Genomic DNA, 10,143 nt, shown 5'->3' on the forward strand with positions numbered 1-10,143 from the left:
GGAGGTGGGTCAGGGCCCCAGACAAACAGTGGATTTCTTTCTGGGTTCTGGGCATCGCTCTCTTTTCCTTCCCACACTGCAGCAATGCTGTTCCCTCTCCCAGCATCAGACCGAGGTCCATTCCATTTCTCTGCCTTTGTCCCCTTTTCCTTTGCAGCTCTCAGAAGGACCTTTGGGAGGCCCTTAGCTGTTCCCTCACACAGATTCTGGGGTTTTTCCACTCTTCTGGTCCTTGCCTTAGGAAAGACCAAAGCCTGTGGACTGTTGTCTTTGCAGGACCTGATGGTGGGTATGAAGAAGTCTCCAGGGAAGAAAAGCTCCTCCCAAAAGGCCGGGACCAGCCGTGGATCTCAGCAGGGCAGAGGATCTGCACTCAGCAGAGCCAGCCAGAGGGTCCAGCAGGGCAGAGCCTCTGTACCTGCCACCATCAGACACAGGTCTCAGCAGGGCAGAGCCTCTGCTCCAGGCAGCACCGGCCAGACAGCACAGCAGACATTCCTTCGGGTGGACTCCTGGGGCCAGTGGCGGAGGGTCCGACAGTTCCTGCGGAGTGGCACCCTTAGAGATGCCATAACTGGCCAGCCACTCCTGCCGAGGGGCACCTTTAGAGCTGCCCCCACTGGGCAGCCACTCCTGCAGAGGGGCTTCTTTGGAGCACCCAGCATTGGCCAGCAGCCCCAGAGGAGCAGCTCCGTCAGACCTGCCAGCACCGGCCAGCAGTCCTGGGCCAGCGCACGGGAGGCATCTTCAGGCTGGCCAAGCTCCAGCTGGCCAGGCAGGTTCAGCCCGGCCTCCTCCGTTTCCAGAAGGGAACGGGACTGCCTGCTCCAGAGAGAGCCACCTCACCACGTGCTGGACACCTGGCAAGGAGACAACAGCAGAGGGGGGCACAGCTTTGGCCCTTCTGCCTCTTCCCAGGGGAACAGCAGGGACTGCTTTATGTGCAGAAGGGAACGTCGCTGGCTGCTCCACATAGAACCACACCACCACGTGTGGCACGCCAGGCAACAAGACAGAAGCAGAGGGGAGCACAGCTTTGGCCCTTCTGCCTCTTTCCAGGACAGCAGTGCCAGGCAGAGGTTCCGGAGCAGATCCCCACTGCAGGGCACCGATTTCCACCCCTTATCTCCACACCGGGTCAGCACTCCACGGGATCAGGCACCCCCAAGGGATCAGGAAGCTCTGGTGCCTGCCAACAGCAGCTCCTTGAGGGCTCCACCACCCAACGCTGCTCGGGCGACCTCACCCAGGAAGAGGGAGCGGGGCAGGTCCCTGCAGCGGGGCTACGATCGCCGAAGACCCTCCGCTGATTTCAGGGACTCTGCTGGCAAGAGGAGGAGGAATTTATCAGCCGAGCCCAAGAAAACAGACAAAAGCCCCAAGGGGCAGCGGCGGTGATGTGTGTTGGGCCTTGGAGAACAGGCACGACGCTTCAACAGCACTCGGCCATCAGGCCAGGGGGCCAGCTGTCCCACTGACAAGTCTCCAGTGTTGAAGTGTCTGGCAGCCTGTTGGCAGGAGCCACTTTGTGCCCCCAGTCACCTGCCCACCAGTCACCATGTGGGCACGTGGCAGCTTGGATGAGTAAGGAGCACCAAAGCCAGAATAAAAACCACTCCTTGTTCTTTCACGTGGAATTGATGGGGAGTTTTCTTCTGGGCAGGTTTGGGGGGCACCTGGTGGCATGAGCGATTTGGGTGGGCTCTGTGATGGCAGCTTGAAAGCTGTGTGCTGGCATGTGCCCCTCCTGCAGCTCTTGTCTTTAGAGGAGAGACTCAAATGGAACTGGGCTGCAGAAGCTGACCGCTTCTCAGACAGCGACCACTGGGTCACAGACTGACCCCTGTACCCAGATAGCTCCATTTCTTCCCCCCCCTCTGCAAAAAGCAGCTCTCAACTCCCTCACACTCTCACCCCCCCTCTCCAGGCAGCCTCACACACAGAGCAGGGAAAAAAATCCAACAGAAGGGCAATGAGCCCAGCCCTGCTCACAACGATGGTGCATAACACAAAACCACACACAGCACCAAAGATGTTGGCAATGTTCTCTAGCCCATACTGACCCCCTGCTCCCATCCCCCCAAAACAACTCCAGGAACGACTCTCGGACGCTCCCAGCAGGGCTGGACCCTCCGCTGCTCCCTCGTCCAGGGCCGGCAGACTCGGTAGGAGTTCCACCAGAGCGAGGATCAACCATCGCCTACAACCCTTCGAAAGCGATGGTCGACCACCGCCCGCAAGCCTTGAAGCCACCGCGGACCCTCTCGAAGCGTCACCGATCTCCAGCCGCCCTCCTGGCTGTTCTCCCCACGAGTCACGTTCTCCACCTCGCCTCCACCCATGACTCCTCCGCTTCGCTTCTCCTCCTCCTCCTCAGACCCCTGAAAGCAAACTTTCTGGGAAAACCTTCGCAGACACGCCCCCAGCTTCGCACGGAAGAGCGGCCGCTCTATTCCCCGTTCCACCCGCCAGCGGCCCCCGCCAGTCCTCAGGTCCTGGGCAAACCTCGGTCCGGAAGAGCTCCTGGGACCACCGCGGCACGGGCACAGCGGGAAGTAGCACGCAAGAAGGGCCCCGCTCCCGCCCGCCCGAGCAAGACCTGGGAACGGAGTCGCAGCGGCTGCTCCTGCAGCATCTGCAGCGGCTGCTCCTGCAGCGGCTGCTCCTGCAGCGGCTGCTCCTGCAGCGGCCGCCCCCAGCACCGCTCAGCAGCAGCCCCGCCCCAGCCAATCCCCCGCGCCCCTTTCCCCCCTGGGCTCCTGGCCGCTCCCACCAATCCCGGCCCCTCCTTGCGATCCGGGCCCGCCCCGCAGCCCCATGGGTCACCGCCTCTCCCCGCCCGCTCCTCTCTCGGTTTTTTTTTTCAACCAAAACTTGTGCTCAGACATCCCCAAGCGCTCCCTGGCAGTGTTCAGCAGCAAGGTTCAAACAAGACTTGGCTGTCACCTTGGTGTCCCAACAACACTGGGCAGGGCTTTGCCTCCTGGGGGGCACTATTCAGGACATCTCCTGCCCACCTTGGGGCACTTTGCACCTTCTGCTTTGGGACATGGGGCTCCTGGAGCCTCATGGGTAGCCCAACCCTCCCAGGGGACCTGTGCTGTACCAGGAGCCGAGCTTCCATCTCCAGCCTCGACAGCTCTGGGGAGGGGGGAAACACGCTGACATTCTGGGCTGTTTCACCTTTTTTAAACGCTTTTCCCATGAACCTGCTACCCAAACCATCCAAGCCCAGACAGGTTGGGGCTGGAGGGACTTTAGAGGTCTTCCACTTCCAACCCCTACAATGGGCACGGGCACCTCCCCCCAGCACAGATTGCTCCAAATGCCACCCAACATGCCCTTCAACACTTCCAGCATCTATTAACTACTCCAAGAAACCTTTTCCAGGCTCTCACCACCCTCATTTTGCCCATTAGCCCTCATCTCAATCGCTCCTCTTCCAGGTTGAAAACATTCCTGTTATGGTCCCAGGTAACAAATTACAATTTGTTTTTGTCTTGGATGCGCAAAACAAAGTCCAACCATAGAAAATGGTCGAGTGCAAGCAGATTTTATTTGACAATCGACACGGGCAAAAATGTAGAGCCAGGCAAAAGAGATAGAGAGGAAAATAAGACATAAGAGAGAGAAAAAGTGGTAAGGAATTGTTAAGAAAACTGTTAAAAATGCTTACTTGATGCTTAGTCAAACTTTTTATTGAGAACGTGAGAGCTATAGAAGTAAAGCAGGGCGCTGGGCGGCCGGAGAAACACAGCTCCAGCAAGCGGCTCACACCTTCAATAACGTAAAACCGGCCCTTTTATACTTTTCATAAAAACCCTTCCCCTCAGTCTCCATCAGTTTATCATTGGTTCCCATCCCGTGGGTTTCCCCAGCACTGGTTCCCGTTTCGCGGGCTTCATTGTGGTACTGAGGGGAACGGGCACCTGACGTCCCTGTTTCGCGGGCCCCCGCGGTCGTCCCCTCCTCCTGTTTTGCTGACCCCTCTTCCCCACAAGCACGCCCAAACATACACCCCAAACAAACAGCCCAAGCAAACATTGTTAAACTGAAAGATACACTCAGCAAAACAATAAACTAAAATTTTAAACCCCTATTTTCCACAAAAACATAAGAGAGAAGAGAGGAGAAATAAAGGGTAAGAAAGTGGGAAAAATGAGAGAGAGAGAGTCACCACCAGGGGTCCAGCTGTCCAGCGGGGTTCTGCAGGATGGTGCTGATCCTGGACAGGGTCCGGTGCAGAAATGGCGGTGGGACATAAGACAACCGCCAGTCAGAGCATGGACAGCAATCCATCTACCCCTGAGTCCTTTTGTTCCCAAGGGGCAGCTGTCAGTCAGCCAGGGTCGTGAGCAGGCAGGCTGCCTGCAGGATAGCAGAAGGCTGTAGTCCTCCCCCCACTCCTCAATTCTTATCTTCTTCCAGATGCCATTCCTCCTCTCTTCCAGCCACTTTCCCCAGGTACATCCTGCCTCCAGGGATGTCCCAGCATTGAAGACTGGTGCTCAGAGAAGAGGAACAGCCAGCACCCAATAGCTCTTATCACATCGAGGTGTCACCCCCTGCTCAGCTCTGGCCAGACAGGTCCTCCCCCCTAGCCAGGGCTATTCGTTTTAAAATTGCTCCTTTGAGACAGCTGCAAATCAGTGAGGTCAGACTCGCACAATTCCCCCTTGTCCCATCCCTCTGGGTCCTTGCCTCCTGTCCTTCCCCTGCTCTCCTGGAGCCCCATCAGGTCCTAGTATTGGACGCATCTGAAGGTACTTCAGGGACTGGAAGGTGCTCTGAGTCATTCAAGAAGGAGCCTGAAGGAGAGGCACATACCCTCACAGCCCCCTCCCTCCCCACTGGCTCTTGCCACCAAATGTCCCCAAAGCTGCCCAGAAGAAAACTCCACAGGGATCCCATACACAAGGCCAAGGGGGGGTTTTATTCCAGCTCTGGTGCTCCTTCCTCCCCCGGGCTGACACCTGCCCACCTGGTGGCAGGGTGGGGGGCACCAACTGCCCCCAGACATTTCAACACTGCTGACTCCAGGTGGGGACCAAGGGCCAGCTGGCCAACTGCTGTTGAAGTGTCCAGGTGACAGTTGGTGGCATCATCCCCATCTCCAAGGCCCGACCCCATCACCTATGCCACCCCCTGAGTCTTGTCTCTTTTCTTCACTTCACAGAGCCACAGAACTCTGTTGGAGGTTGGAAGAAACCTCCAGGATCATCCACTCCAACCTCTGACCAACACCACGGCCAACTACTAAACCATGTCCTCAAGGACCAGGCACTTGGGCACCCAAGTCCTCTTCCCTGCAGCTTCCAGGGGCTGCACACACCAGCTCTGGAGACCCCCAGTGCACGACCGGGGTGGCTGCCATGGGAACTGGAGGGTTCCAGAACACAGGTGCTGGGCTACTTTGGTCACAAAGGGCTTGTGATGTGCCACCTGTGACATCAGCGGGCCAGGCCTACAAGAGCCTGAGAAGCAGGCCAGAGGCTGCCAGTGTTGCTGAGCTGACCTTCGGGTTATAACTCGGCTCCTTCCTTGGCTGCTCGTACGCTTTCTGCGTTCTGTTCGTTGCTCCTTTCCTGCCCGCTTTTCCTCAGCTGCCCTCCTCTGTCAGGCATCGACACAGCTCTGCAGCGGGAAGCCTATTTGCTGCTTTATAGCAGGTTAGAACTCGTGGGGAAATGGCTTCAGAACACTCCTCCTCTTCCTGGTTTGCCTCTTTTTCTTCTCATCCTCCTGAGGGTTCCTCTTTTTGTCAGCACGGAGTGCTGCTGTCAAAGCTGAACAAGCCCATGTCAGTCCTTCTCTTTCCTTGCTGGGCTTCAGGCTGCCGCCCAGCTGCAAACTTCTCCTGAGGAGGCCAGGGAGGGTAGAAAGAGGAGGTCTTGCTCCAGCAGGGGCAGGCCTGGTAGGAAGATTCCAATGGAATTGGGTGGTTGTAGCCTTGGTGTTCTCCCTTCTCTCTGTTGCAGGAGGTGCTCGAGAAGGTGACTGAAGCCCTGAGGGGGCTGCAAGAGCAGCCCTCAACAGGGATCGTTCTTTTTCTCTCCAGGAGCTCTGATTTGAGGACTGGAGCAAGGGCTCCCTCCTCCTTGGCACCATCACATCCCCGCTCCTCCCTCGGTCAGGGGGTGGCTGGCAGCCAGCAGCTGGGTTCTGTTGGACCCCAGGGTCTGCCTCGTAGGCCTCGGGTAGCTCTGGGGAGGTGGGTCAGGGCCCCAGACAAACAGTGGATTTCTTTCTGGGTTCTGGGCATCGCTCTCTTTTCCTTCCCACACTGCAGCAATGCTGTTCCCTCTCCCAGCATCAGACCGAGGTCCATTCCATTTCTCTGCCTTTGTCCCCTTTTCCTTTGCAGCTCTCAGAAGGACCTTTGGGAGGCCCTTAGCTGTTCCCTCACACAGATTCTGGGGTTTTTCCACTCTTCTGGTCCTTGCCTTAGGAAAGACCAAAGCCTGTGGACTGTTGTCTTTGCAGGACCTGATGGTGGGTATGAAGAAGTCTCCAGGGAAGAAAAGCTCCTCCCAAAAGGCCGGGACCAGCCGTGGATCTCAGCAGGGCAGAGGATCTGCACTCAGCAGAGCCAGCCAGAGGGTCCAGCAGGGCAGAGCCTCTGTACCTGCCACCATCAGACACAGGTCTCAGCAGGGCAGAGCCTCTGCACTCAGCAGACCCAGCCGTGGATCTCAGCAGGGCAGAGCCTCTGCTCCAGGCAGCACCGGCCAGACAGCACAGCAGACATTCCTTCGGGTGGACTCCTGGGGCCAGTGGCGGAGGGTCCGACAGTTCCTGCGGAGTGGCACCCTTAGAGATGCCATAACTGGCCAGCCACTCCTGCCGAGGGGCACCTTTAGAGCTGCCCCCACTGGGCAGCCACTCCTGCAGAGGGGCTTCTTTGGAGCACCCAGCATTGGCCAGCAGCCCCAGAGGAGCAGCTCCGTCAGACCTGCCAGCACCGGCCAGCAGTCCTGGGCCAGCGCACGGGAGGCATCTTCAGGCTGGCCAAGCTCCAGCTGGCCAGGCAGGTTCAGCCCGGCCTCCTCCGTTTCCAGAAGGGAACGGGACTGCCTGCTCCAGAGAGAGCCACCTCACCACGTGCTGGACACCTGGCAAGGAGACAACAGCAGAGGGGGGCACAGCTTTGGCCCTTCTGCCTCTTCCCAGGGGAACAGCAGGGACTGCTTTATGTGCAGAAGGGAACGTCGCTGGCTGCTCCACATAGAACCACACCACCACGTGTGGCACGCCAGGCAACAAGACAGAAGCAGAGGGGAGCACAGCTTTGGCCCTTCTGCCTCTTTCCAGGACAGCAGTGCCAGGCAGAGGTTCCGGAGCAGATCCCCACTGCAGGGCACCGATTTCCACCCCTTATCTCCACACCGGGTCAGCACTCCACGGGATCAGGCACCCCCAAGGGATCAGGAAGCTCTGGTGCCTGCCAACAGCAGCTCCTTGAGGGCTCCACCACCCAACGCTGCTCGGGCGACCTCACCCAGGAAGAGGGAGCGGGGCAGGTCCCTGCAGCGGGGCTACGATCGCCGAAGACCCTCCGCTGATTTCAGGGACTCTGCTGGCAAGAGGAGGAGGAATTTATCAGCCGAGCCCAAGAAAACAGACAAAAGCCCCAAGGGGCAGCGGCGGTGATGTGTGTTGGGCCTTGGAGAACAGGCACGACGCTTCAACAGCACTCGGCCATCAGGCCAGGGGGCCAGCTGTCCCACTGACAAGTCTCCAGTGTTGAAGTGTCTGGCAGCCTGTTGGCAGGAGCCACTTTGTGCCCCCAGTCACCTGCCCACCAGTCACCATGTGGGCACGTGGCAGCTTGGATGAGTAAGGAGCACCAAAGCCAGAATAAAAACCACTCCTTGTTCTTTCACGTGAAATTGATGGGGAGTTTTCTTCTGGGCAGGTTTGGGGGGCACCTGGTGGCATGAGCGATTTGGGTGGGCTCTGTGATGGCAGCTTGAAAGCTGTGTGCTGGCATGTGCCCCTCCTGCAGCTCTTGTCTTTAGAGGAGAGACTCAAATGGAACTGGGCTGCAGAAGCTGACCGCTTCTCAGACAGCGACCACTGGGTCACAGACTGACCCCTGTACCCAGATAGCTCCATTTCTTCCCCCCCCTCTGCAAAAAGCAGCTCTCAACTCCCTCACACTCTCACCCCCCCCTCTCCAGGCAGCCTCACACACAGAGCAGGGAAAAAAATCCAACAGAAGGGCAATGAGCCCAGCCCTGCTCACAACGATGGTGCATAACACAAAACCACACACAGCACCAAAGATGTTGGCAATGTTCTCTAGCCCATACTGACCCCCTGCTCCCATCCCCCCAAAACAACTCCAGGAACGGCTCTCGGACGCTCCCAGCAGGGCTGGACCCTCCGCTGCTCCCTCGTCCAGGGCCGGCAGACTCGGTAGGAGTTCCACCAGAGCGAGGATCAACCATCGCCTACAACCCTTCGAAAGCGATGGTCGACCACCGCCCGCAAGCCTTGAAGCCACCGCGGACCCTCTCGAAGCGTCACCGATCTCCAGCCGCCCTCCTGGCTGTTCTCCCCACGAGTCACGTTCTCCACCTCGCCTCCACCCATGACTCCTCCGCTTCGCTTCTCCTCCTCCTCCTCAGACCCCTGAAAGCAAACTTTCTGGGAAAACCTTCGCAGACACACGCCCCCAGCTTCGCACGGAAGAGCGGCCGCTCTATTCCCCGTTCCACCCGCCAGCGGCCCCCGCCAGTCCTCAGGTCCTGGGCAAACCTCGGTCCGGAAGAGCTCCTGGGACCACCGCGGCACGGGCACAGCGGGAAGTAGCACGCAAGAAGGGCCCCGCTCCCGCCCGCCCGAGCAAGACCTGGGAACGGAGTCGCAGCGGCTGCTCCTGCAGCATCTGCAGCGGCCGCCCCCAGCACCGCTCAACGCGCTCCCGCCACACCACCACCACCAACCGCCGCCCCCTGCACCACCCATATATAGGCTCCGGCCCCGCCCCTCCCGCCTCCACAGCCAATCGCCACCAGCAGCAGCCCCGCCCCAGCCAATCCCCCGCGCCCCTTTCCCCCCTGGGCTCCTGGCCGCTCCCACCAATCCCGGCCCCTCCTTGCGATCCGGGCCCGCCCCGCAGCCCCATGGGTCACCGCCTCTCCCCGCCCGCTCCTCTCGGTTTTTTTTTCCAACCAAAACTTGTGCTCAGACATCCCCAAGCGCTCCCTGGCAGTGTTCAGCAGCAAGGTTCAAACAAGACTTGGCTGTCACCTTGGTGTCCCAACAACACTGGGCAGGGCTTTGCCTCCTGGGGGGCACTATTCAGGACATCTCCTGCCCACCTTGGGGCACTTTGCACCTTCTGCTTTGGGACATGGGGCTCCTGGAGCCTCATGGGTAGCCCAACCCTCCCAGGGGACCTGTGCTGTACCAGGAGCCGAGCTTCCATCTCCAGCCTCGACAGCTCTGGGGAGGGGGGAAACACGCTGACATTCTGGGCTGTTTCACCTTTTTTAAACGCTTTTCCCATGAACCTGCTACCCAAACCATCCAAGCCCAGACAGGTTGGGGCTGGAGGGACTTTAGAGGTCTTCCACTTCCAACCCCTACAATGGGCACGGGCACCTCCCCCCAGCACAGATTGCTCCAAATGCCACCCAACATGCCCTTCAACACTTCCAGCATCTATTAACTACTCCAAGAAACCTTTTCCAGGCTCTCACCACCCTCATTTTGCCCATTAGCCCTCATCTCAATCGCTCCTCTTCCAGGTTGAAAACATTCCTGTTATGGTCCCAGGTAACAAATTACAATTTGTTTTTGTCTTGGATGCGCAAAACAAAGTCCAACCATAGAAAATGGTCGAGTGCAAGCAGATTTTATTTGACAATCGACACGGGCAAAAATGTAGAGCCAGGCAAAAGAGATAGAGAGGAAAATAAGACATAAGAGAGAGAAAAAGTGGTAAGGAATTGTTAAGAAAACTGTTAAAAATGCTTACTTGATGCTTAGTCAAACTTTTTATTGAGAACGTGAGAGCTATAGAAGTAAAGCAGGGCGCTGGGCGGCCGGAGAAACACAGCTCCAGCAAGCGGCTCACACCTTCAATAACGTAAAACCGGCCCTTTTATACTTTTCATAAAAACCCTTCCCCTCAGT

The sequence above is a fragment of the Heliangelus exortis genome, chromosome 11 (genome assembly GCF_036169615.1).
Source record: "Heliangelus exortis chromosome 11, bHelExo1.hap1, whole genome shotgun sequence".
Lineage (NCBI taxonomy): Eukaryota > Metazoa > Chordata > Aves > Apodiformes > Trochilidae > Heliangelus > Heliangelus exortis.